This window comes from Misgurnus anguillicaudatus, chromosome 2 (assembly GCF_027580225.2).
Source record: "Misgurnus anguillicaudatus chromosome 2, ASM2758022v2, whole genome shotgun sequence".
Lineage (NCBI taxonomy): Eukaryota > Metazoa > Chordata > Actinopteri > Cypriniformes > Cobitidae > Misgurnus > Misgurnus anguillicaudatus.
This window is the reverse complement of record NC_073338.2, coordinates 51,467,794-51,492,391: the sequence shown is the minus strand read 5'-3', so window position 1 is coordinate 51,492,391 and position 24,598 is coordinate 51,467,794. Positions and strand designations below refer to the sequence as shown.

Below are 24,598 nucleotides of genomic sequence, written 5' to 3'. Positions count from 1 at the left end.
TTATAGTCTACTGCTGAGTCAAGTACAATAGTCACATGTGTCCTCATAAACCATGAGTAAACAAACACAAGTGTTGTAAAGTTATAGTCTACCGCTGAGTCAAGTACAATAGTCACATGTGTCCTCATAAACCATGAGTAAACACACACAAGTGTTGTAAAGTTACAGTCTACTGCTGAGTCAAGTACAATAGTCACATGTGTCCTCATAAACCATGAGTAAACAAACACAAGTGTTGTAAAGTTAAAGTCTACTGCTGAGTCAAGTACAATAGTCACATGTGTCCTCATAAACCATGAGTAAACAAACACAATTGTTGTAAAGTTATAGTCTACTGCTGAGTCAAGTACAATAGTCACATGTGTCCTCATAAACCATGAGTAAACAAACACAAGTGTTGTAAAGTTATAGTCTACCGCTGAGTCAAGTACAATAGTCACATGTGTCCTCATAAACCATGAGTAAACACACACAAGTGTTGTAAAGTTACAGTCTACTGCTGAGTCAAGTACAATAGTCACATGTGTCCTCATAAACCATGAGTAAACACACACAAGTCTTGTAAAGTTATAGTCTACTGCTGAGTCACGTACAATAGTCACATGTGTCCTCATAAACCATGAGTAAACACACACAAGTTTGTAAAGTTATAGTCCACTTGCTGAGTCATGTACAAAAGTCACATGTGTCCTCATAAACCATGAGTGAACACACACAAATGTTGTAAACTTATAGTCTACCGCTAAGTCACATTATAGCTAATTTCTCTTTTTTTCGGTCTTCCAGCTCGTCCATGAGCCTGTCGCTTCAGGAAGTGAAGTCACATCTCTTAAAGAGGTTTGTTAATAATTTTGTCAAATTTGTGTCACACGTGTTATAATTTGATCTGAAGTGAAATTTTCTAATTCCTACTAAATGTGATTCAGCAGTTAACTTGTTAATTAACGGACACGTTTGGTATTTTACACTTCAAGCTAGGGCTGCACGATTAATCGTTTTTAAACCGAAATCGCGATGTGAATGGATGCGATTTTTGAATCGCAAGAAATGCGATTATTTCGATTCAAAACTATTAAATATAACAATCATCTAGTACGCAGTTTTTGACAGTTCGCTTCATGCGCATTTTACGTTTGATGCAGTTTAGACCAATAGAGTGCATGAACACTGAGGTGCTGACTACACGTCATCACACCATTTGGAAAACATGAGCGCGAGCAGCAGTTCAACTCCTCAACAAAGTGTACGGCCATATGATTTCCACGATGCGGAAAACACATACAGAATAGCGAAATGAATACAAATGGAATTAACTCCACAACGCGGAATGTCATGAAGTTGGCAGTTTTTGGATTCAGTCATTTTAAAAAGCCATTATAACTCATTAACCGGCAAATGAAAGGACAGAAATGCGCGAAAACATTTCCCTTTTGTGTAATGTTGGACTTAAAGAAAGGTGTATATACGTCCGTTTCTCGTCATGCAACGCAAACAATGACAAGCGCCTCATCAGACTATAAGCAGGTTTCATTAAAGCCCGGAACACAGCAGACGAAACAGGTACATTATACTTTCTTGCACGCACACATCTGCACCGCTTTGAATATTTACATGCATGAGGGTTCATGAAGCGCGCACACAGAGAGCAGTAAGCACACGCGTGATCACTAAACTTAAGTTTTCTTTCTTGTCTAAGTGAACATAAACAGCTGGATGTTTATCAGTAGGCTATATTGAAACAGTGCAGTTTTCAAGCTGTCTTGTGCAGTAAAGTGAGAGTAGCCTGTTGCTTTCTGTGTAATTAATGTTTATTACTCACCAAAATTTAATATCACTCCTTACTTTTTACTGAACACGCTTCTGCAGATCCTCATTTAAAATCCTACAGTGAGGACTGTGCAGTCTTTTATTTGTATTTTTTGCTTATGTTAAATCATAGATTCAAATAACTAATATATTTACATTTATTACAGATGCCTGAAAAGTAAAACAAGATGAGTATAGTCTTATGATTAAAAGAAAAACTAAACATTTGCTTGTCAGATGCATTGTTGTAGTGACAGCCAAAATACATTGGCCTATATGTTATTTTAAATAAAACTTTCAAAAAAAAAAATTTAAATTGTATTTTTTTAATGTTCTTAGAAGTCCTGCAGACAACTTGGTACAATGTTTAAGAGGTTTTAAATAAACAGTAGCACAGCATCTTTCTTTGGTGCTATTAAAACCACCACAACAAACCTGGATGTACCTCTTTTATTATATACTAATGAATCGCACTTTAAATCGCGAATCGCAATTTTGATCAGAAAAATCGCAATTAGATTTTTTCTCTGAATCGTGCAGCCCTACTTCAAGCCCTGTTTTCAGATTGTTTATGATGAAATAGAACGGTTTTGACTGAAATTTGGAGATATGCGGCTGCCCCGAGAATTTTTGGGTGTTTGTGTTTCACCTCCCACCTTTACAATGGGTTTAAAGGCGGAGTCCATGATGTTTGAAAGCCAATGTTGATATTTGAAATCACCTAAACAAACACGCCCCTACCCCAATAGAATCTGGACCTTCTGTTGATAGACCCGCCCCACACATACGCAACCCGGCATTTGATTTGATTTGATTGGCTATAAGTGTGTTTTGGTAGTCGGCCCGTCTTCTTTTCCAAAGCGTTTTTCAAACATCGTGGACTCCGCCTTTAATGGTGCACTGGAACAATCCTTCCTAAAAGGATTTTTGTGTGAGCATATCAGTGAACACCCCTGACCACTCGGTGATTGTCACGTCTTTGTAAACGAAAGTTTAATGCATTTTAGGAAGGATTGTTCCAGTGCACCATTAAACCCATTGTAAAGGTGGGAAGTGAAACACAAACACCCAAAAAATCTCGGGGCAGCCCCATATGTCCAAATTTTAGTCAAAATCGTTCTATTTCATCATAAACAATATGAAAACAGGGCTTTAAGTGTAAAATACCAAACTTAAAACACTTGTAAACACACACAAGTTTGTTTAAATTTAAAAACAAATTTTCTTCTGGGTGCCATGCTCCACAAGTTCGGTATTTTACACTTAAAGCCCTGTTTTCAGATTGTTTATGATGAAATAGAACGGTTTTGACTGAAATTTGGAGATATGATGCTGGGCCGAGAATTTTCGGGTGTTTGTTGTATCACCCCCACCTCTACAATGGGTGTAAAGGTGCACAGGAACAATCCTTCCTAAAATGCATTAAACTTTCGTTTACTTTCATTTAATGCATTTTAGGAAGGATTGTTCCAGTCCACCTATGCAGCCATTGTAGAGGTGGGGATCATGATACAAAAGCACCCTAAAATTCTCGGCCCAGCATCATATGTCCAAATTTCAGTCAAAACCGTTCTATTTCATCATAAACAATCTGAAAACAGGGCTTTAAGTGTAAAATACCGAACTTGTCCTTTAAAAACTCCTTCACTAGCATTAAATAAGACCCATCCAATTTAGCTACTGCCATCTATTAGCAGCTGTGCATAATGATGAACTTGAATGCATTTAGGAGATTGCAGGTATTCACACTAATTTGTCCCTGGCATTAATTTGAGACTGGGATTTATTTGTCCACGATGTCCACGCCCCCGGCCACCATCAGAGGCCCGGCGTTTATTTGAATACCGGTCTTTATTTGAGGAATTACTTTATGATGTTTTATTAACAAAGTTAAGGAGGAGCAGGTTCAGATAATTAACCAAATGGTTACACTTTATTTTACTAAGTACAGTTGAAAGAAAAGGTTTATGAACCCTTTGAGCTTACTTGGATTTCTTCATAAATTGGTCATAAAATGTGTTCTGATCTTCATCTAAGTCACAACAATAGAGAAACACAGTCTGCTTAAACTAATACCGCACAAAAATTATACGTTTTCATGTTTTTATTGAACACAACATGTAAACATTCATAGTGCAGGGTGGAAAAAGTATGTGAACCTTTGGGTTTAATAACTGGTTGACCCTCCTTTGGCAGCAATAACCTCAACCAAACATTTCCTATAGTTGCAGATCAGACCTGCACAACGGTCAGGAGAAGTTTTGGACCATTCCTTTTTACAAAAGTGTTTCAGTTCAGCAATATTCTTGGGATGTCTGGTGTGAATCGCTCTCTTGAGGTCATGCCACAGCATCTCAATGGGGTTGAGGTCAGGACTCTGACTGGGCCACTCCAGAAGGCGTACTTTCATCTGTTGAAGCCATTCTGTTGTTGATTTACTTCTATGCTTTGCGTCGTTGTCCTGTTGCATCGTCCATCCTCTGTTAAGCTTCAGTTGGTCTTAAGTTTTTCTGCAAAATGTCTTGATAAACTTTGGAATTCATTTTTCCATCGATGACAGTACTCTGTCCAGGGCCTGAGGCAGCAAAGCAGCCCCAAACCATGATGGCCCCTCCATTATATTTCACAGTTGGGATGAGGTTTTGATGTTGGTGTGCTGTGCCTTTTGTTCTCCACACATAGCATTGTGTGTTCTTTCCAAACAACTCAATTTTGGTTTCATCTGTCCACAGAATGTTTTGCCAGTAGTGCTGTGGAACATCCAGGTGCTCTTTTGCAAACTTCAAACGTGCTGCAATGTTTTTTTGGACAGCAGTGGCTTCCTCCGTGGTGTCCTCCCATGAAGTCCATTCTTGTTTAATGTTTTCCTTATTGTAGATTTGTCAACAAAAATGTTAGCATGTGCCAGAGATTTCTGTAAGTCTTTAGCTGACACTCAAGGATTCTTCTTCACCTCATTGAGCATTCTGTGCTGTGCTCTTGCAGTCATCTTTACAGGATGACCACGCCTAGGGAGTGTAGCAACAGTGCTGAACTTTCTCCATTTGTAGACGATCTGTCTTACCGTGGACACATGGACATCAAGGCTTTTAGATATACTTTTGTAGCCCTTTCCAGCTTTATGTAAGTCAACAAATCTTGATCGTAGGTCTTCTGAGAGCTCTTTTGTGCGAGGCATGGTTCACATCAGACAATGGCTGTTTCTCAATTCCAAGAACGCAAAGAACGGACTTGCGTCCTCGTGGAGATCGGTCTTGCCAGGCGACCTTGGAAGAACGAACTCGGAAGTTTTGCCGCAATGACTTCTGGGGCGTAAAGCGATTTCAGCAAGTCTGCACTCGATGCATCCTCGATATCAAGAACACATCCGGGTATTTTCATGCGTCCTCTGTCCTTGCGTTCTTGAGAATTGGAATGAACTTCGACCGTTAATGATGACGTAGAGCGAGGACACGAGGACGCAAGATCGCTGAAGAACGCATATTGAGAAACAGCCAATGCTTCTTCAGAACAGCAAACTCAAAACTGGTGTGTGTTTTTTATTGGACAGGGCAGCTTTAATCAGCACATCCAATCTCATCACATTGATTGGACCCCAGGTTGGCTGACTCCTGGCTCCAATTAGCTCTTGGAGAACTCATTAGCCTAGGGTTTCACATACTTTTTCCACCCTGCACTATGAAAACATATAATGTTTGTGCGGTATTAGTTTAAGCAGACTGTTTTTCTCTATTGTTGTGACTTAGATGAAGATCAGAACACATTTTATGACCAATTTATGAAGAAATCCAAGTAAGCCCAAAGGGTTCACATACTTTTTCTTTCAACTGTATAAATAACTTTGCAACTTCATGTCAACTAACTTTCATTAATTTGCAACTATACATCAACTAACTGTCATTAAAGTATTAGTAGACTGTAAGGGTTAGGAAAGATGTTAGGGTTAGTGGAATAAGTTGACATGCACCTGCAAAGATACTTGTAGACCAGGGGTTTTCAAACCTGTCCTGGAGGACCAGTAGTACTGCACAATTTGCATGTCTCCGTCATTAGACACACCTGGTTTAAATCTTCAGCTCATTAGTAGAGACTGTAAGACCTGAACTGGGTGTGTAAGGTAACTGAATGAGGTGTGTCACAAAAGGTAAACACACAAAATGTGCAGTACTTGTGGTCCTCCAGGACAGGTTTGAAAACCCCTGTTGTAGACAGTTAAATGTCTGAGGAGATTTAATCACAATAAAGTGTTAGTAGATATTAAGCAGACAGTCTACTAATTCTCTAAAGATTGGTAGTTGATAAGTAGTTTCAAAGCTACTCATAATTGGTAAAATGTCCAAAGTGTACCATCAAAATCAAGTGTCACCAGCCAAATTAGCAGAGGTGTAGAATTCCATGGACGTGGTAATCAAAGGGTACACGTCATGATGAAAAGGAAAATAAAACTTAATTTTGAAGAAACTGACAGAAAATGAACACATACTAGATTATTAATGAATTAAATGTTTTTAACAGATACCTCTAACGGGAATAGCTGCGTGATGAAGTGAAACTTAAGGGTTAATAAACACAAACTGAAGCAGATTTTGTAGAACATTATATTATCTTAAAGGAGTGTAGCTACTGTAGCATGTAAATAATGCACATAAATAACGTGAGCAAGAGCGAATCAGGCACGTGCCGCCTAGCTAGGTTGCTCAAACAACAAAATCACCACAGGGCTCGACATTAAGGCTTGTCTGGGACAAGTGGATTTTTTGAAGGACAAGTGTAAGAGAAAATTAGTTGTCCGACTGGAGAAGTTAAATTTCAAACAATGTTACTTAACGTTATGTGCCGTTAACGACAGAGCAGAACGCGCAGCGCAAACACAGAGCGGAATATTGAACAGAGAGCACAGTGCACCGACAAACACACAAACGCACGTTTACACCTTATGTTGTTACTAAAAAGCTGCACGCGCATGAAACCTGATCACCGAACATGGAGGAGCGAGACGGCATGGAGTGGAGAGTGATGTTTCTTCAGGCTCCGGTGTGAATATAAATGATTTTGAAACCGCATTTTCATCACTGTGTGTCAAAAAAGCCGATTTAAGTCCGTATTTTATCTCTTCTAAAGTTTGGTAAAAACACATAATGGGCTTGAAATCTTGTTTAAGAATCTGTTTTATAATGAGAATCTCTCTTTCAGTGCGCCTATGTGTGTGTGCTGCGCGACAGCTGATTTGAATCTGACAGAGTTCGTCACTGTACATTAAAAATCCCACACAAACATTACAGCGTAAATGCTAGGTTTAAAATTTATTTTATATATAACAGATAATCTAGATACATTTACCCTAATAAGTTTTTTAAAACATGGTAATGTTTTAATGTTTTGCTTTAGTGTTTTAATGTCAGATCATTGAAATGTGGGAAAAAATGAAGAGAAAGGCAGCAGCAGATATAGCATCATTCTTCAGAAAGAGTACCAAGAAGCAGCCAAATGAATCTTAGTAAAATACATTTCAGTGGCCTACAAAATTCACGTGATTTTCTGGTCTCTATTGTTTTTTCAGCAATTGGAGATATAAATTCTGGTTTCAAAGTAAATTTCAAAAGTTTTATTTGATTAAATAGTAAAAAAAAATAGGTTGAATTATGACTATAAATTGTATGTTAATCTCAATTCATTTTAATTAAAATTGTAGAAAGTAGAAATTGTATGTTATACATCATTGTGATTATTGCATCTATAATACTTAATAGTATTTTAAGGTTGCATGATAGAGATTTTATGTGCCACCCCAGAGTAACTGGCACCTGCCTGGCCAGCCCTATGAAAAATCCCTGGCTCCGCCACTGATTAGCAAAACACAAAAAATACATTATATTACAAATCTTTACCCGGACAAGTGACTTTTGTGCATTGACAAGTGAAACATAAATTTATTCCGAAGAACAAGTTCCTCAAAAAGTTAATGTCAAGCCCTGCACCAGCTAACTTGCATTACATTTGCAAGAACCACGTCTTTCTCTCACTTCAGCCGTGTGGCACGCGTGCCTGCTCACGATGTGAAGCACGTCTGCGCTATTCTCTAAAAAGCACTTGACAGGCTTTTGTGCAGTGCCTGAATTTGTGTAAATGATTTATGTCAAAAAATAGAATTCTGGTTTATCTCAATCAGTTTCCCAGCTCATTCAAAAGCGACTTCAATACTGGTTTTGAAAATTAGCTCATCACTAATATCTTTATCCTCTATGTCTTTCATGAACTTGTTTTTTCCCCTCAAGGTAATAATGGTAAGATCCCAGCAGGAAGCTAGAAGGCCAGGCAGTGGCAATGATGGTAAGAAAATTCCTTTTAAAAAAAATAAAACAGAGTCCACGAAGTCTAAATTAAAATACTTAGTTAATTTTTAAGGAAAAATATTGAATATTGAAACTCTTTGGTTATTTTTAGCGCGATGCTAAATGGTCTGTTCAGATTCAATGGATTATGCTAAGCTATGCTAAAAAAACTAAAAAGTGGACGTGGTGCCATGCAGAAAGGAGGGGAAAGAGGGGAGACAGACAGACAACTTAGGATTCAGACAGTTTCAATTCGCTTCCATTGAGTTAAAAACACAATAAATGCACAGCCATTGGCACTCTGCATTGAAAACGTATAGATAAAACCACTGTTGCAGTTTGATAATCTAAGGCTTATTCTGTGGCATTTATATAAGCCTTTTGACGGGTTGTGTCAAGGAGTTGTAAAAATCACTCACTAAAATGAATGAATAACATTTGTGCCGAACTCTTATTACAAAGCAAAAACAAACATTCTCTTTCGATTCATGAACGTTTCTCTCAGTTAATGTATGTGATCTCACAGTCTAAAGCGTCTGTCATAACATGCTGTTGTGAATAATTAAAGGAGCGGTGAATCAAATACTTAATTTTAACTTGATAATTTGTTATATAAGAGGTCATCATACTTAAATGAACATTCTGCAAGTTTCAGAACTGAAATGTGCTACTGAAATATAACAGTTTTTGGCACCAAGCCAGTATTACAAGCGAGTGTGGAATTCCAAAAAATATGACGTCAAAGTAGAATTGAAGCACCTCCCCATAGCCAAATACACTTTTGTAGCCCCTCCCACAGCTTCGCGTGACACGTGTGTCTCAACAATAAGTAAACATGTCTTTAAAGATTGCCAAATGTAACCAAAATGATTATTTTTCAATCACTCCGTAAAGAGACTTAGATAACTCTGCTGATTTTGGACATACAGATATGATTTATACATCATTTAAAACGTTAAAGTGTCTAGTTTTTTTCTGTCCACTCCCAATAAAAACAGAATGTTGTGCTTTTCGCAAAATTAAGAAAATAAACATGATGCGCGTTTTGTTCTCTCTCCCTCAGTGAAGTCATTTCAGAAACGCGTCAGAAAATTAACTGTAACTTCACGAATACATGTCATATAAACAAAAGATAAATGTCTACATAATGCTTGGAATGTCAGCTTTTAAATGATGTAAGTGAGATCGAAAACATATATTGTCATTCGGTGTAAACTGTATGAGAAATAGGAGAGGGACCGTCTTTTTAATGTTACCTGATTATCTGTAATGAGAAGAGATCGCCACGCCCCCGCGCCATTGAAGTGAATGAGCAGAGACATCCATATGCATAACTTGTGCCTCCTGCAGTCAATGGATACGCAATCCAGTCCACAACCCAGTCTCTCTATTCCTTGTTGTTTCATCCGATTGCACCAAAACATGACATCTAAATCCTTACTTACTTGCGTATGTGTGTCAGTATCTCCAGACGCGAGTGTTTTCATTGTTCTTCCGTCAAACATTTCACGCGAGGGGAACACACGTAAACAAACACACGAGTCAGGAAACTCGACGCGGTTTTTGGTATTCTTATAAAATACGCGATTGAAAACAGTACAATCCTTATTTACTTGCGTATGTGTGTCACTATCTCCAGACGCGAGTGTTTTCTTTGTCTTCCGTCAAACAGTTTACGCGATGGGAAACGCATGCACAAACACGCGAGTCAGGAAATCGACGCGGTTTTTGGTATTCTTATAAAATACGCGACTGCAAACAGTACAATCCTTATTTAGTTGCGTCTAAGCATATATCTCCGTACAGCACGTTTATTAAACACAGGATCACTCGCATGTGCACACATAAGTTAATAGGCTTGTTCGACTTAATGCGGCGCCACAAGAACCGGCAGCCGAATGACGTCAGAGTCTCGCGAGAGCGATTTAAAAGCAACCTCTTCCATATAATTTCGCGGATCACTCTCGCGGTAGTTTGACGTCACCCGGCTGTCGATCCCTGCAGCGCCGCATGAAGTCGAACAAGCCGACTGCTTTCATGAGCAACACGTGAGGTAATGGCGGCGGCTGTAAACAAACATTGAGCAAGTTTATCATGCTTGTCCCTTGTTGTGTTTCTACTATAATGATATAATGATTACAAAAACACAACTAAGAGTCCAAACAACGACAGGCAGTTGTTCTTTTGAGCTTTTTGCCACACACAAACCCTGTGTTCACTTTGATTAGGCTACTATGGTTTTTAAAGGTAACTTATAGCCTACATGTGAAATTAATATATATATATATATATATATATATATATATATATATATATATATATATATATATATATATATATATATATATATATATTGTGTGTGTGTGTGTATTTACATTTAAATTGAAAAGTAAACCATCATGGTTTTACTACAGAGAAAGTTACATTCCTGTTGAACATCCCCACAAGGCTCATGTGGCTCATTATGCAACCCTTTTGTCTCTCAGCTGTCAATCACTGATTATTCAGGAGCATTCCCGCCTCCACGCATACAGCCTTTCCCAAGCAAAAGTGTCTTAGAAATTGTAAATCAATATCTTGCTTTATGTGAACGAGTAGGCCGAATGATTTTCACATCATTTTGAAGAAAAAACTCTAGACTACTAGATCCTGTTTTGGAAAGTCTTGGGAAAACATGTTTAGAATTAGTTTTGTGGACTTATATCAGTGACTTAAAATTTTTGCTTTTTCAAAAACCACGCATAAACATTTTTCTCTCAAAAATACAAACATGTACATACATGTTGATTATATGATATTGTAGCCCAGTTTGTGCTGAACGCAGTGTTATGAGACTTTTGCCATTAATATGTTTTTAAGCAACTGAAAAAAGCACAAATGTCAGTGCATGTCAAAACTTCCCCAGGGCCCTAAAAACCCCTTAGACCCCAGAGGGTTAAATACATTTTTTCTTAGAGACTTTTATTTTGACACGGTGATCTAAAGTAACCATGGAAACGCATTTTCGGTTGTGGAAGAACCGTCTATGGGAATAACACAGACGCTGGATAACGGAGGCTCAACATTAGGAATGCGTGGATAAAGTTTGTTTTTGAAGAAGTTCCAGCTCGCGTGGGGAGTGTTTGTTGTGTACACGGATTCATTTGTAAAGAAGTCGATGCTGGATTTGCAGAGAGACTGTGATTAAAAACACCACTAATATTGGATCTGACAAAAATGACACAGCAGTATACACTAAGTTTATTTAAGTTACTGCGTTTCACTATTGCTTTGTTAGAAGAGATCGCTTGATATGTCTGTTGTAACATTCGTGTCTAAACACGTATGTTTGACTGTTTTAATGTACTAAAAACATTAAACGATTAATAAAGGTACAACACTTAACAACACGACTGTAATTTAACGGTAGAAATATACAAAGTTAGTGATAAAGAAGGATTTATCAGCCGCAGTTTCTGATGCCCGCTTACTGTGTTGTATACGGTAATTTAGGCGAGTTGCGTTTGAAAGGTCAAACACTCCACAAAGCTTTTTTATCATATAACTGTGGTATGTAACGTTACGTGTATGTCAGAGCAACCTCACAAGCACACAAGAAATATGCAAAGTTATTGATGGATTGAAGGATTTATCAGCCGCAGTTTAGATTCTAATGCACGCTTACTGTGTTATATACGGTAATTTAGTCACGTCGAGTTTAAATTTTTGTTTCTACTTTACTATACGTATTGTCATTTATGTGTATCATTTTTAGCACCCAGAATCTTTTGTGGCTCAAACATATTTGTGTTCGGCTGTTATTTTTACACATTAACGTTTTTAAAACATTTCCCCACATGTAATGACGGGGAATGAAGCTGTCCAATCATAGCAGTGGGTGTTACGTCCAGGTCTTCAGTGCGGCCTGCCCCTTCAAACAAACCATTTCTCCAGACAGCCACTAATCCATGTTACAAAATAGCCTATTACTTATTGCTTTTGATGTTTTTAAATGTAAAAACCACGCAAACATCATAAGTAGACATCAGACAACAGTATAAAACAATAAAATCGACAACTTCACCGCCCCTTTAAGCTAAGGGCCTTCTCATAGGATAAGAACACGCAGTCTCATGAATAATTTTATAGACACTGAAGCGTTATCAATGTACTAGTTCTTTGCCACATGTGACGTCAACACAATGTAGATTTTAAACCCAGAAGATGAAAATAGCACAGAAAGCTCAAAATTAACCAGCTTTCAGATGCTAACATTGTCTTCTATGATGTGCAAAGTAGTCTGGGGTTTCATGACCCTTTAATTCAGTTCAGTGTTGATTCAGTTTAAGTTCATTAACCATATAAAAAAAGTGAAATATTTTCAGATTTCAGGGCGCGGTTCCCCAATAACGCTCACTCTTAGCGCCCTAAGAAGACTCAAAAAGATATATCTTACCAAAGTTGTTTATGTTCCTAAGTGTGTTCCCCGAAGTGTCCCTTAGGAAGCTTCTTAACATGCTGCCTCTAAGTTGGACCTAAAGATGCCGCTGTCCCAAGTGAAGGTGCTGAATTATTTGAATTGATCACTCAGGGATTGATTTTCCACTTTATGTGCATTACGGCGCTATAAAAGACAACACGCTCTATAGAAATGGAACATTACTCAAATTATTCCAGTAACATATATTTTAACTTAGTTTAAGTTATCCGTAAAATATAGACTATTAATTAAATTATCAGTAATACGGGTAGACGAACCACTTGTCACTTGTGCTGCTTCTTGACATGGGTTTAATGACTTTAATGACTTTTAAAAATTATGTAATACATTTTAATACTAATAGGTACTTTACAACAAGAAATGGCTTTAATGGCTACTGAGATGTATGTGTGCATTTCTATATTTGAAGAGTTTCGTTGCAAAACGAGATATCCATTTTTTTACATTTTTGTCAAAACATGTTTATTATTATGTTATCATGTTATTATTTTGTTTTATGGGGCTACTTAGCTGTATTTTTTAAGTTATGAAGGTTTAAATCAAAACAAATTAACTGCAGTTGAATTGATATTAATTGGAATGCACAACCAAAAAACGAGATTTCTGGACAATTAAAAAAACGGTGGTTATCTCGTTTTGCAACAAAACTCTTCATTTATTGTTCTTAATGGTAAGTCAGTTATTTTTATAGTATGAATCATATTATATGTATAATATATAAATTTATTATGTATGCACGTATTAAAACAAACAGTATAATGTAATAAAGACATACCATAATATAAAACTGTGAAATGTATGAAATATTTAATAAATTGTATAATAGAATACATGATATTATTGCTTTTTAGTATAACCAATTCAAATCTTTAATCTTTCTAAATAAATTATAAATGTAACGTGATGAAAACGCTATAAACAGAGGGAACAGACTTCAATGGGGAACAACCTTCGAAACAACACCAGCGCCGTCTTCGATTCATTAGTTCTGATACCAAATAAAGTCAACTGCATAAAAAGTCCTGTATCTAATGCAAACATATATTATTATAAGTCCTAAAATGTCCATAACATAAAATCATTGTCAACATACCATAGTTTGACTTGTACTGCGCTGCGCTGATGTCTAAAGACTGCTGCACAGTGGCGGCGATAGCGTTTTGCGCTCAAGCAATGCTAAGAGAGAGCTTACGAATGGTCCAGACCAACCTTCCGAAAGTGTGACTAAGGGCGTTTTCACATCTGTAATTCGGTTCATTTGGTCCGGACCAAAAGCAAAAAATGATACATTGTAACTTTTTTAGCAGATTTGGTTCCATTTCACACCACACTGATTGCTCTGATCCGCACCAATTGAAACGAACCAAAATTCTGTCATGTGATAAGATCAACATCACTCATTGGCCACATGTATTTGAACGTATTTCCTAAACGGCTTCACGATTGGTCAGAACAACGTGCGGGAAATTCCAACGGAACCCCCGGAAGTAAACAAAAGAAGGATAATACAGCAGACACCATGGACAAACGGCTGCGCGCTGTGAATATGTCTCCGTGGTTGTTATACATTTGTATACAGCACTCTAGACAAACTGTTCATTTTCAGAATGAATCGCGGACGCGGCTTGAAAACAAAGGTTTAATGCACTACAAACGGCGAAGACAAAAAAAATCCGAGGCTCCGCCCGCACCTCCTTGCAACTACAGGTATGTCCGCGATTTGTCATTTTGCTAATATTGCTAACAGAGAGGGTCAACAAACACTTCCTCATCCGATAATGCACTGCGCAGTTGCCTACGGCAGCTGGTTTAGTCCAAAATGCGCAGTACTTTTGCAGTTAGGTCGGTTCGATCTCGGATCTTGTTCTCACCACAAACGAACCGCTCTAGAGTTCGTTTGAAAGCGTACCGAGACCACCTCTGCAAGCTGGTCTCGGTCCGCTTGTTTGGTCCGCTTTTGGTGCGCACCAGAGTTCGATTGCTGCATTCTCACCTGCCCAAACGAACTGCACCAACTGAGCAATCGAACTCTGGTACGATTCAATCGAACTAAACAAGGCAGGTGTGAAAACCCCCTTACAGAAGATATACTTATGGCGCTTTTCCATTGCATAGTACTCCACGGTTTGGTTTAGTTTGGGTCGGGTCAGCTTACTTTTGAGAGCTTTTCCACTGGGTGCAGTACACAGTACCCAATACTTTTTTCGTACCACCTCGGTTTGGGTACCAAGCGACTCGAGCTGATACCAAACATGACGCGAAAACACTGTAGGTCACTGATTGGTCTGAGAGAATATTCACTACAGCGTCATCGCTATAATGTAGCTTAGCTTTACCTGTGTTAGCTTGCGCTGTCTCAAGCAAACATGTTGTCATCTGTGCTATGCTATAAGTTCCCAAACACAAAATTGCATTAGGCAATGTAAAACAGAAACTGCATCTTAAACAACAGTACTGTTTGCACATTAGGCTTCACAGAGGGCGTGCAACATCGGCAATTTGGCAAGTAGATGGTAAGCTGTTGATTCATTCTAAAATGCTTTTTTGCATAGTTGTGTTTGACACATGAAAACGTGTTGGGTTACGTATGTAACTGTTGTTCCCTGAGAAGGGAACGAGACGCTGCGTCTCCCTTGTCATACTTCCTGCGTCCCTGTAACACCGTCTTTGGCAATATTTTAGATAGCGTTATACTTCCTGGCTACCACCTCACCCTTTGTCGTTAAGCCTCACCATTGGTTGAATTTCTTATATGTGAAATATAAAAGCAGAACATACAGAGCAGAACATTGTCAGACTTGTTTCATTGGCCTCGAAAACACTGCAAACTCAGGAAAATGTGATGATTGACAAAGAGATAACAATAGCCACCTTCTGCCGCCTCGCGTGCTTAACACTCACAGCTTTGACCAAAATAATTTAACAGGATTATGTTTTGCAATAAACCTCCGTCTTGGCGTTGTGTACTGCATGCATTTGTGTTCACAGCGCCCAACATCTTGAGGTGTTGCAAGGTCCTCGTCTTTTTTGTACTTATATACCGTTTTGGTGCTTAACCGTTTATGGCTTTTGGCACATGAAGCGATCAAGATTTTGGTGTTATTAAAGTGTAAACATGCCTGTACGAATATTTTGATCTTTGAAATAAAGCATTTGGATTTATTTTGGTTTATTATTGGATTTTTCTTGTTTGCTGTTTTTCTTTTTTTTCCTGTAAGATCTGGCAACACTAGTCAGCAAACGCTCGTGCCTTTGTCATTTTCTGCAACGCGCATAAAGAAGACTTTTTCCCCTTCTAGGCATTTTAAAATTTTAAAATACTTCTTTTAAGTACTCCTAATAACAAAAAAGTTAGTCTGGAGCCCTGAATTACTAGACTTAAAAAAAAATTAAGTTAGTTTTTTATTCTACTTTTTTTTAGGAAACCTGGCAGTATACAGTAAAAAATTCCGTTGAAGTCAAAATGTTCAATAAATAAACTTAACAACAAATACTTTCCTCTTCACTTAAAGGCAGAGTAGGCAGGTTTAAGTCTAAAAAGTCTAAAATACTTTTTACCAAATTTGTTTGAACTGTCTTTATATTTCAATACATAAGTAAAATGTAAGTACCCAGAAAAAGAGAGTATAAAATCGAGTGTCTGTAGACCTCTCACGACTCATTTTTCCATTCACTCCACCTCCTCCCTCCTGGGTTTCTTCTAAAGCCACGCCCCCAAAACACATGAACGCGCGACTGCTTTGCTGGGAGAACCATCATTTACCTCAGACGAGCGGAGAGGAAGGAGCACGGTGCATGTAGTAACATCACGTCAGAATCACATGTAATAATACACCTAACTTTATCACTATGAATATAAACAAATAGGATGCCTTTTAGTACTCACTATTAAGCAAGCATATCGATACTGGAAAAGTTTAAAATATATTTAGTTTGATTCGGTAACGAACAAGTTAGTTATATTTAGCCTATAAGACATCTAAAAATAGGTTGCATTGATACAAGTTTTTTCATTACCATCAGTTACACTGTAATAAAGGTGAATTTCGTGGAAGATTCATAACATAAACAATGTTTGCATGTAAGAGTTTCCGTGATGAAAGCATTGTTGACTCTGATGAGGACTACACTCCGGAGACAATACCACTACTGCATCGTCGACTCGAGGAAAAGCCACGCGATATTTACTCTCGTTTGATTTCTTCGTTTATTCCTTTTTTTGCCTCGTTTGCCTTCGTTGACTGGATATTCAGGTACTGTGAGTTAATGCTCTTTCACTGCAGTACTTTTGCTCTTCATAGATTTTGTGCCCCGTGCACTGGATAATCAATCGGGTTTGCGCATGTGTGGGCAGATCCCGTAGCAACAGGGGTGGTGCCATGGTCGCTAGAGAGAGTGATAGTTGCGCAAGCCAATCATTTGTTTCGTCCCGAATGGAAATAATTAGCTGTGTTTAAAACAGTCGTGAAAGGTCTACAGACATTTGAGTTTTATACTCTCTTTTTCAGAGAACTTAAATTGTATAATAATAATATTTCTATATGTAGACAAAGCATTGTAAAACAATTATTTGCCTATCCATTTCCATAGAGCCTTTGAAAAGGAGGAAACCATGCCTGAAGTACCCATCTGAAGGAACAAACACTTGTCATAAATGTCTCTCAAAACAATGGTGTGGTAAATTTGGGTTTTATTTCATTCATGTAATGAGTTGGCTTACCTGTTCTTAACTTTGAACACTGTCATGCTTAATTTGAGTAAACATTACTTAAACAAATCTTTATATTAGTTCAGGCAGGGAACCAGTTCTGGTTAAAAGGTAAAAAAATGGTAGTCAGATATGTTAACAATTTATCATCTTGTTTGTTTTCAGTCTCTGGCAGAGGAAAGGGTACGCTCAAAAAACCCTGGACAAAAGCTGAAGTGAGTGGTAAATGGACTGCATTTTATATAGCGCTTTTAACAGACCTATGGCCATCCAAAGCGCTTTACAATTTGCCTCACATTCACCCATTCACTCTCTCATTCATACACCGACGGTGGTGTGAGCCATGCAAGGGGCCATCCAGCTCATCAGGAGCAGCTGGGGTTAGATGTCTTGCTCAAAGACACCTCGACACTTGATCAGGTGGAGCCGGGGATTAAACCACCAACCTTCCGGTTTGTGGACAACCTACATGAACCACTGAGCCACTGCCGCCCCAGTGAACGCTGTAATGTGACACTTCAGATCTCACATCAGCAAAGGTCACTTGGCGTCAGTGAGAGAATGTGAGGTCTGTAAAAGATGTGAGCATCCAGTGCTACAAAATAGGACAGAGCAAAATCTCAGAGAGTTTGTTTGAAACCGAGGGCTTACCTTTAAGCGCATGGAAAAGTGAGTCAAAATGTTCAGAATGTAATGCTGTTGATTTTAAAGTAACGTTTTGTAATTGCCGTCATTGAAGGAACACGCCAACATTTTGGGAATTTAGCTTATTCACCGTATTCCCCAGAGTTAAATAAGTCCATACATATTTTTCTGTGCCTGCTGTAACCCTGTCTGACGCAGCCCCTGCTAGCTTAGCTTAGCACAAAGACTGGAAGTGAATGGCTCCAGCAAGCATACTGCTCCCAATACGTGACAAAATAACACAAACATTTTCCCATTTATGTGTTGTGATTTGTACAGTCGCACCATGTACAAATAACAAGGTGATATGAGACACAGCCATCTTTTAACGAATACATACTGGGAACTATATTCTCAGAAGGCAAAGCACTGCTACTTGGGCGTAGTGATTTGCTCGCAGCCCCCGAGAAGCCCCCTGGTGAGGAGCAGAGAGTTCGGTCAGAGTTGTGCAAATCACTCCGCCCAAGTAGCAGTGCTTCGTCTTCTGAGAATATAGTTCCCAGTATGTATACCAGGGCTCGAAATTGCGACTGTTTTGGTCGCATATGCGACCAAAATTAAATCTGTGCAACCTTAAAAAATATTTGGGAGCATTTTTGCGACTGCCTATTTTGTTGTGGTGTGACTTGATTTAGATAGTGTATGTTGTGTGCTGTTCCAGGTTCAGCGTTCTCTCCAGCATTACATAACCAATCAAATTTCACCATTAAGTTTTTGCGTTTAATGAAGAGCACAGATTGGTTAATATGAATGTCAATCATTCCTTGTTGCCGTGCTACGTTGGTACGCAAAGCGCGAAAATGTGAAAAAACGAACCACGAGAATGAAGAGAACGAGACGACTACAGCCAATCTTACTACTGTATTAATGGAGGTTGCAGGTAAAACGGCGTTGGTGGCGGAATCCACACATTTTAAGCGCGAGACCTTGCTTGAACATGGCGAAAGTGCCAAAAACACAAAAAGTGTCATGACAAATGTGTTCATTATTGAAGGAGACACTGACCTGTCTATCAAATCAAATAGTGTTTGATGATGTATGAGCGCATCCTGCTTGAGGGACATCCGACAAACATCCTTTTGTAATGTCACAATTAATCAGTGTTTTACGTGTTTGCTAGATTTTTTATTGTCATCATAATTATGTTACCTATAATTGTTTAATTATTATTGCGGCTTTATTATTTAAACAGCATTTGGGTACTATTTTAGGAATCTGCAAAAAAAAAATTCAAATCCTGGCCATAGGATGTGTAAAGCCCAGTTGTGTTTATTTTTAATAAAATAAATCTAAACCTATACATATTGTGGTGCTTCAAAATTTGGTGCTTCTAACTCTTTAAAGTTGGGAGCATCAGTGCTACCAAATAAAAGGGTTTATTTTGAGCCCTGTATACTAGGGGTGTAACGGTACGCAAAAATCATGGTTCGTGCGTACCTCGGTTTTGAGGCCACGGTTCGGTTCATTTTCGGTACAGTAAAGTAAAATACATTTATGAACGATTAGCCTACATTTTTGCCACCAAAAATGTTTTTGTTTTGAATTATTTTGGATTTTTTAAGTCACAGTATTGAATTGGTTATGTACCATCTCTGTATAAAAATAATATTACTTCTCTATGTGTAACTGCACAGCAAGCAACATGATGATATAGTTATTATACACTCATATTAAGATGGGTGAGTTGCATACATAGCCTTCTTTTACCTTTTGCACGTTTCTCCTAATCTTTGCTTGTGTTGCCAATGTAAGCTGTGACTTGAACTAACGAACCCCTCCGCAGCTGAGTAACAGCTGAGTAAGCCCGGGTTACAGCTCTTCTCTGTCCCGACCAGCTGATCACATTGTGACAATGATATGATTGACGTGAGGTGCAGATGAAAAATCTGATCACGCATTCCGTTATTCTCGCGTGTCACAGAAAGCGCGACTCATGATTGCGTAGCAACGAAAGAACAAAAAGAACAAAACAGCGCAGCAACACGCGTTTAACATGCACTTTTAGACGCGACACGTAAACGTTTAAATCAATACTCAAACGAATATACAACTAAGTAAATAAAAATCTTTCTGCGGGCCAAATTATGTTATATGTTTGACAGAAGACTTGCGCTGAACGCGGAGACTTCCGCCAACTTAATATGTTTGTGTGGAAACGCACACAACATATTATGTTACACCTATGTTCCGCACACAAAAGATTGCATTCGCCATTCGGTGCACATGTGCATCGTGCAGAAAGCCCTGTACCGAAACGGTCAGGTATGAATACACGTACCGTTACACCCCTACTGTATACTGTTAAAAGATGGCTGTCTCATATGACCTTGATATTTGTACACGGTGTGACTATACAAATCACGACACATAAATAGGAAAATGTTCGCATTATTTTGTCACTTATTTGGAGCAGTATGCTAGCTGGAGCCATTCACTTCCAGTCGTTGTGCTTAGCTAAGCTAGCGGGGGCTGCATCAGACAGAGCACGCACGGAGATAAGAATAATATGTAGGGACTTATTTAACTCTGGGGGATACTGTGAATAAGCTAAAATGTGGGTGTGTTCCTTTAAGTAAAATTTTTCTGATTGTAATGTTATTGCTGTTGAAAGTAATGTTTTTTAAATTCCCGTCACAAAGTAAAAATGTTCTGAATGTAATCGTGATTAATCATTTGGCAGCACTAGATTGTAATGTTGACAGTTTTTAAATTCAAAAAATGATTTTTTTATTAAACGTTTTTACTCTCTTAACTCTTTCCCTGCCAGCGTTTTAAAAAAGTTGCCAGCCAGCGCCAGCATTTTTCATGATTTTCACAAAAGTTTAATGCCCTCCAGAAAATGTTCTTCTTTAAATATATACACAAACAATATATCAAATGAAAGAACAGACCCTCTGCTTTCAAACAAAAAAACCTGTTTCATCATACCTTCATTCGTTCTCTTTTTATCACCTCTCAAATATGGGAAGGTTTCTTCAAAAACACCCAATTTTGAGCAAAAAGCTGAGATAATTCCATTTTTGTGAAGGACTTTTTATAGAGATCAGATGCAGAGTGATCTTTAAAACATACACGGAGTTCTTTCATGTGAGGCATTTCTTACGGGTTGTATAAGTTGCGGTATTGCGGAAAGCCGGAAATTCTCGTCATTGGCAGGGAAGCGTTTTCTCTTAATTGACGAGTTATCTCATCAATGGCGGGGAAAGAGTTAATTATCCAAGATTATCATCATTACATTATTGTCAAAATGAATTAATTGTCAAAAATACAATAAAAACTAATTTGTGAAATATTTTCAATTCATAATAACTGTTTTTTATGTGAATATATATTAAATTATAATTTGTTTCTATGATTGAAAGTCAAATTTTCAGCATCATTACTCACGGTCATATTTTTTGTGGAAGCCATAATATATTACCAATCAAAAAAAAAAAAAAAAAAAAATATATATATATATATATATATATATAGAAGAGACTTGTTTTAAAAGCAATGAAAACCTTTGACCACTTGTGAAATTGAGCTGTGTTTGTCAGTCCCCTTAAACCAGGATGAGGCTAGGTCAGTGGCGGTTCTATGCAGAGGCCAAGGGTGGCCCGTGCCTGTGTAGACATGTCTCTGGCCACCTTTGTTTTTCGTAGCGGGAGGGCTGTTCTCTTGAAATTTTGCAGGTTAGCTATAGAGTCATTTCTACACGCCAACTTCTGATGCCTATACCACATGTACATTTTCGTCACTTCTTACTTGTGTGCAAAGTTTCATGAGTTTTTGAGCATGTTTAGACCTCCAAAAATGCGATTCATTTCGGAGAAAAAAAAGAAGAAACCGGACAAAAACAATGGGGCTTTGCACCTCCTTGGTGCTCGGGCCCTAATAAAGTTTAAGGAGCGGTTTCCAAGACAGGGATTAGACTAGTCCTAGACTAAAATAAATGTAAGAGCTGTCCAACTTGCACTGACAAATCTTAAAATACATCAGTGCTCTTTGTTTTGCTTTAAAATGCACACAAGTAATGTTTTTAGTAAGGCATGTTTGTTAAAACTAGTTATACTTCCTAAATATAACTAAATAAAGGTGTAGTCCTGGCTTAAACTAATCCCTGTAACCACCCCTATAATCTTGAAATATCATTTGTTGCCCTTTTTTAATGTGCACCTCCTTGGTTTTGTCTAGAACGGCCACTGGGCTAGGTTTGTGTGTAGAGAAACCTCATAAACTTTGAGTGTCCTCATAAACCACCATTTGGCTCGGACCCCATAAGCCTGTGAAATATCACATACTTATTATTAGTGTGTTGTAAAAGTGAAATTGCTGTTTTGAAGCATGGTTTGTCTTTTGTAGGTCAAATGAAACACTTTTACATAACTCTCATGTCGATTGGATGTTGGGAAAGGTGTGTCCCCGTAAACCACTAAAAAGTCACATTGTCCTCATAAACCACAATTTGGCTCAGACCCCATAAGCCTGTAAAATGTCACATAATTATTATTTGTGTGTTGTAAAAATGAATTTGCTATTTTGAAGCATGTTTTGTCTTTTGTAGATCAAATGAAATTTTTTGACATAACTCTCATGTCGATTGGATGTTGGGAAAGGTGTGTCCCCGTAAACCACCAAAAAGTCACATTGACCTCGTAAACCACATATGTGTGTGTGTGTGTGTGTGTGTGTGTGTGTGTGTGTGTGTGTGTGTGTGTGTGTGTGTGTGTGTGTGTGTGTGTGTGTGTGTGTGTGTGTGTGTGTGTGTGTGTGTGTGTGTGTGTGTGTGTGTGTGTGTGTGTGTGTGTGTGTGTGTGTGTGTGTGTGTGTGTGTGTGTGGTGGTCGTCGGCTTTGTGAAATAAGGCTGGTCGTCGCCATTTTGTTTTGTGTGACCCAATTATTCATTTTGTTTTGATTTGTTGCAGGTGCTGGGGTCCCACGGGTGGATGGATCTGTCCGGTGGTGGTGGTGCTTCCTCCTCAGTGGGTGCTGTGTAACACTTGAAGTGTGTGGTTGTGTAATCTGAATGCACAGTGGGGTGTGTGTGTGTGTGTGTGTGTGTGTGTGTGTGTGTGTGTGCCTTTTTGTAAACACCAGTCGTGATTAAGTGATTCTTCCCGCTGGGAACCTCAGCCCTGCTGGTTATTATATGTTTGTTTTGTTTCCATTTAACCTTAATTTTGAGTGTGTGTGTGATTGTGATGCATTTTGAAGTGGAGTGACTGATGTATGTTGGGAGTGCTTATTTTAAAGGGGTTATGTGTAAATAAAAGTCTATTTTTGTACTATACCCACGTCTCTTGCTCACTCTTCCTTTTTAAGAGGAACGAACTTGTGTGCCTTACTGCCCTTTTTGGGTGTAATGAATATTTCCCTGGGTGTAAGTCCCAGGGTGGCGTAGTCGGAATTTTATGTAAGATCTTTGCTTCCGTACTGAAGCTAAACTCTCCCCCCTCGTCATGCCACATATATAGTGTGGAAGTAGGCGGTTTGGGATTCAGCCACAGTCTATAGCCGTTTCTCAATATGCGTTCTTGTCTGTACTGATCCGCCCATTTTATCGAGGATGCATCAGAGGAGACTTGTGTGGACTTATGACAGCGAAGTTTCCCAGAATGCATTTCGCGTCAGGAGTTCGTTCTTCCGAGTCTGAACTTGCAAGTTCGAACTACGAAGGACACAAGTCCGAGTTTGGCGTACTTGGTATTGAGAAACGGCTTATATGTACCCTCTTATGGTTGATTGCTGAGTGCTTCCACCTGTGTTTGATTACCTGAAAGTCTTCCTCCTAAACCTTGTTTATAAAACCTAATTTATTAAAACGGTTTCCCAGCATCAAAATGTCTGGTTGTTGTGTTTGCTTGCACTAATATAATATACTAATATACGTATATATGTATCTGGCAACTTTATTTTTGGTCATCCGCTAACGTGTGTTGAAAAAGTTGATAAAGTCAACTTTTTAAAATAACTTTCTCTGTCTGTGTTGTTCACTGCTGATTCTTGCTATACTTCTGTTGCCTAAATGCGCACACATACGTTGCCACGTCATCATTGTGTACAAACAGTAAAAGGATCTATGCATATGCATACATGTATCCACCACCGCACATCACACACTCCTTACCAGAATCAGGCCATGACTCATTAATAAATACTTAGGCTGACACACACTAAGAATAAGTACTGACATATTCAGAAAGAAAAACAATGAAGAGATCCCAGATCTCAGAAAATATACCAGTGTTGCCCTTAATGTATATTTCTTCTAAAGTTCATGACATCTAATGAAGAACCTTAACATCCGGAGAATCAGAGAGGTTCTTTATAAAGGGTACTTTAGATTATAAAAGGGTATAAAAGAAATGTATTTGAAGAACTTTTGACTGCATGGTTCTTTGAGGAACCAAAAATAGTTATTTGGCATCACTGTGAAAGTTTCCATATCTTTAAAAACAAAGCTGAAATCAACGACCTGAATAACTGCTATGTGTTCGTTGTTTTGTGGCAAAAACATTTTTTATGAATTTGTATAATAAAATTAAAACTTCATACGGCGTGCCCTTAAGTACCCTTATAGTTCCGTTTAAAATTCACCGTTCAGG

The 24,598-nt window shown here is 38.3% G+C and overlaps 1 long non-coding RNA gene across 1 annotated transcript; it reads left to right on the top strand.

Annotated features, from left to right (window-relative positions):
• The first annotated feature begins 784 nt into the window (after nucleotides 1-784).
• LOC129432293 (uncharacterized) lies at nucleotides 785-18,353 on the top strand. The gene is made up of 4 exons (XR_012359326.1): nucleotides 785-837; nucleotides 8,082-8,136; nucleotides 17,209-17,290; nucleotides 17,492-18,353. It is a non-coding gene; the product is annotated as an uncharacterized lncRNA (long non-coding RNA).
• Nucleotides 18,354-24,598: the final 6,245 nt, after the last annotated feature.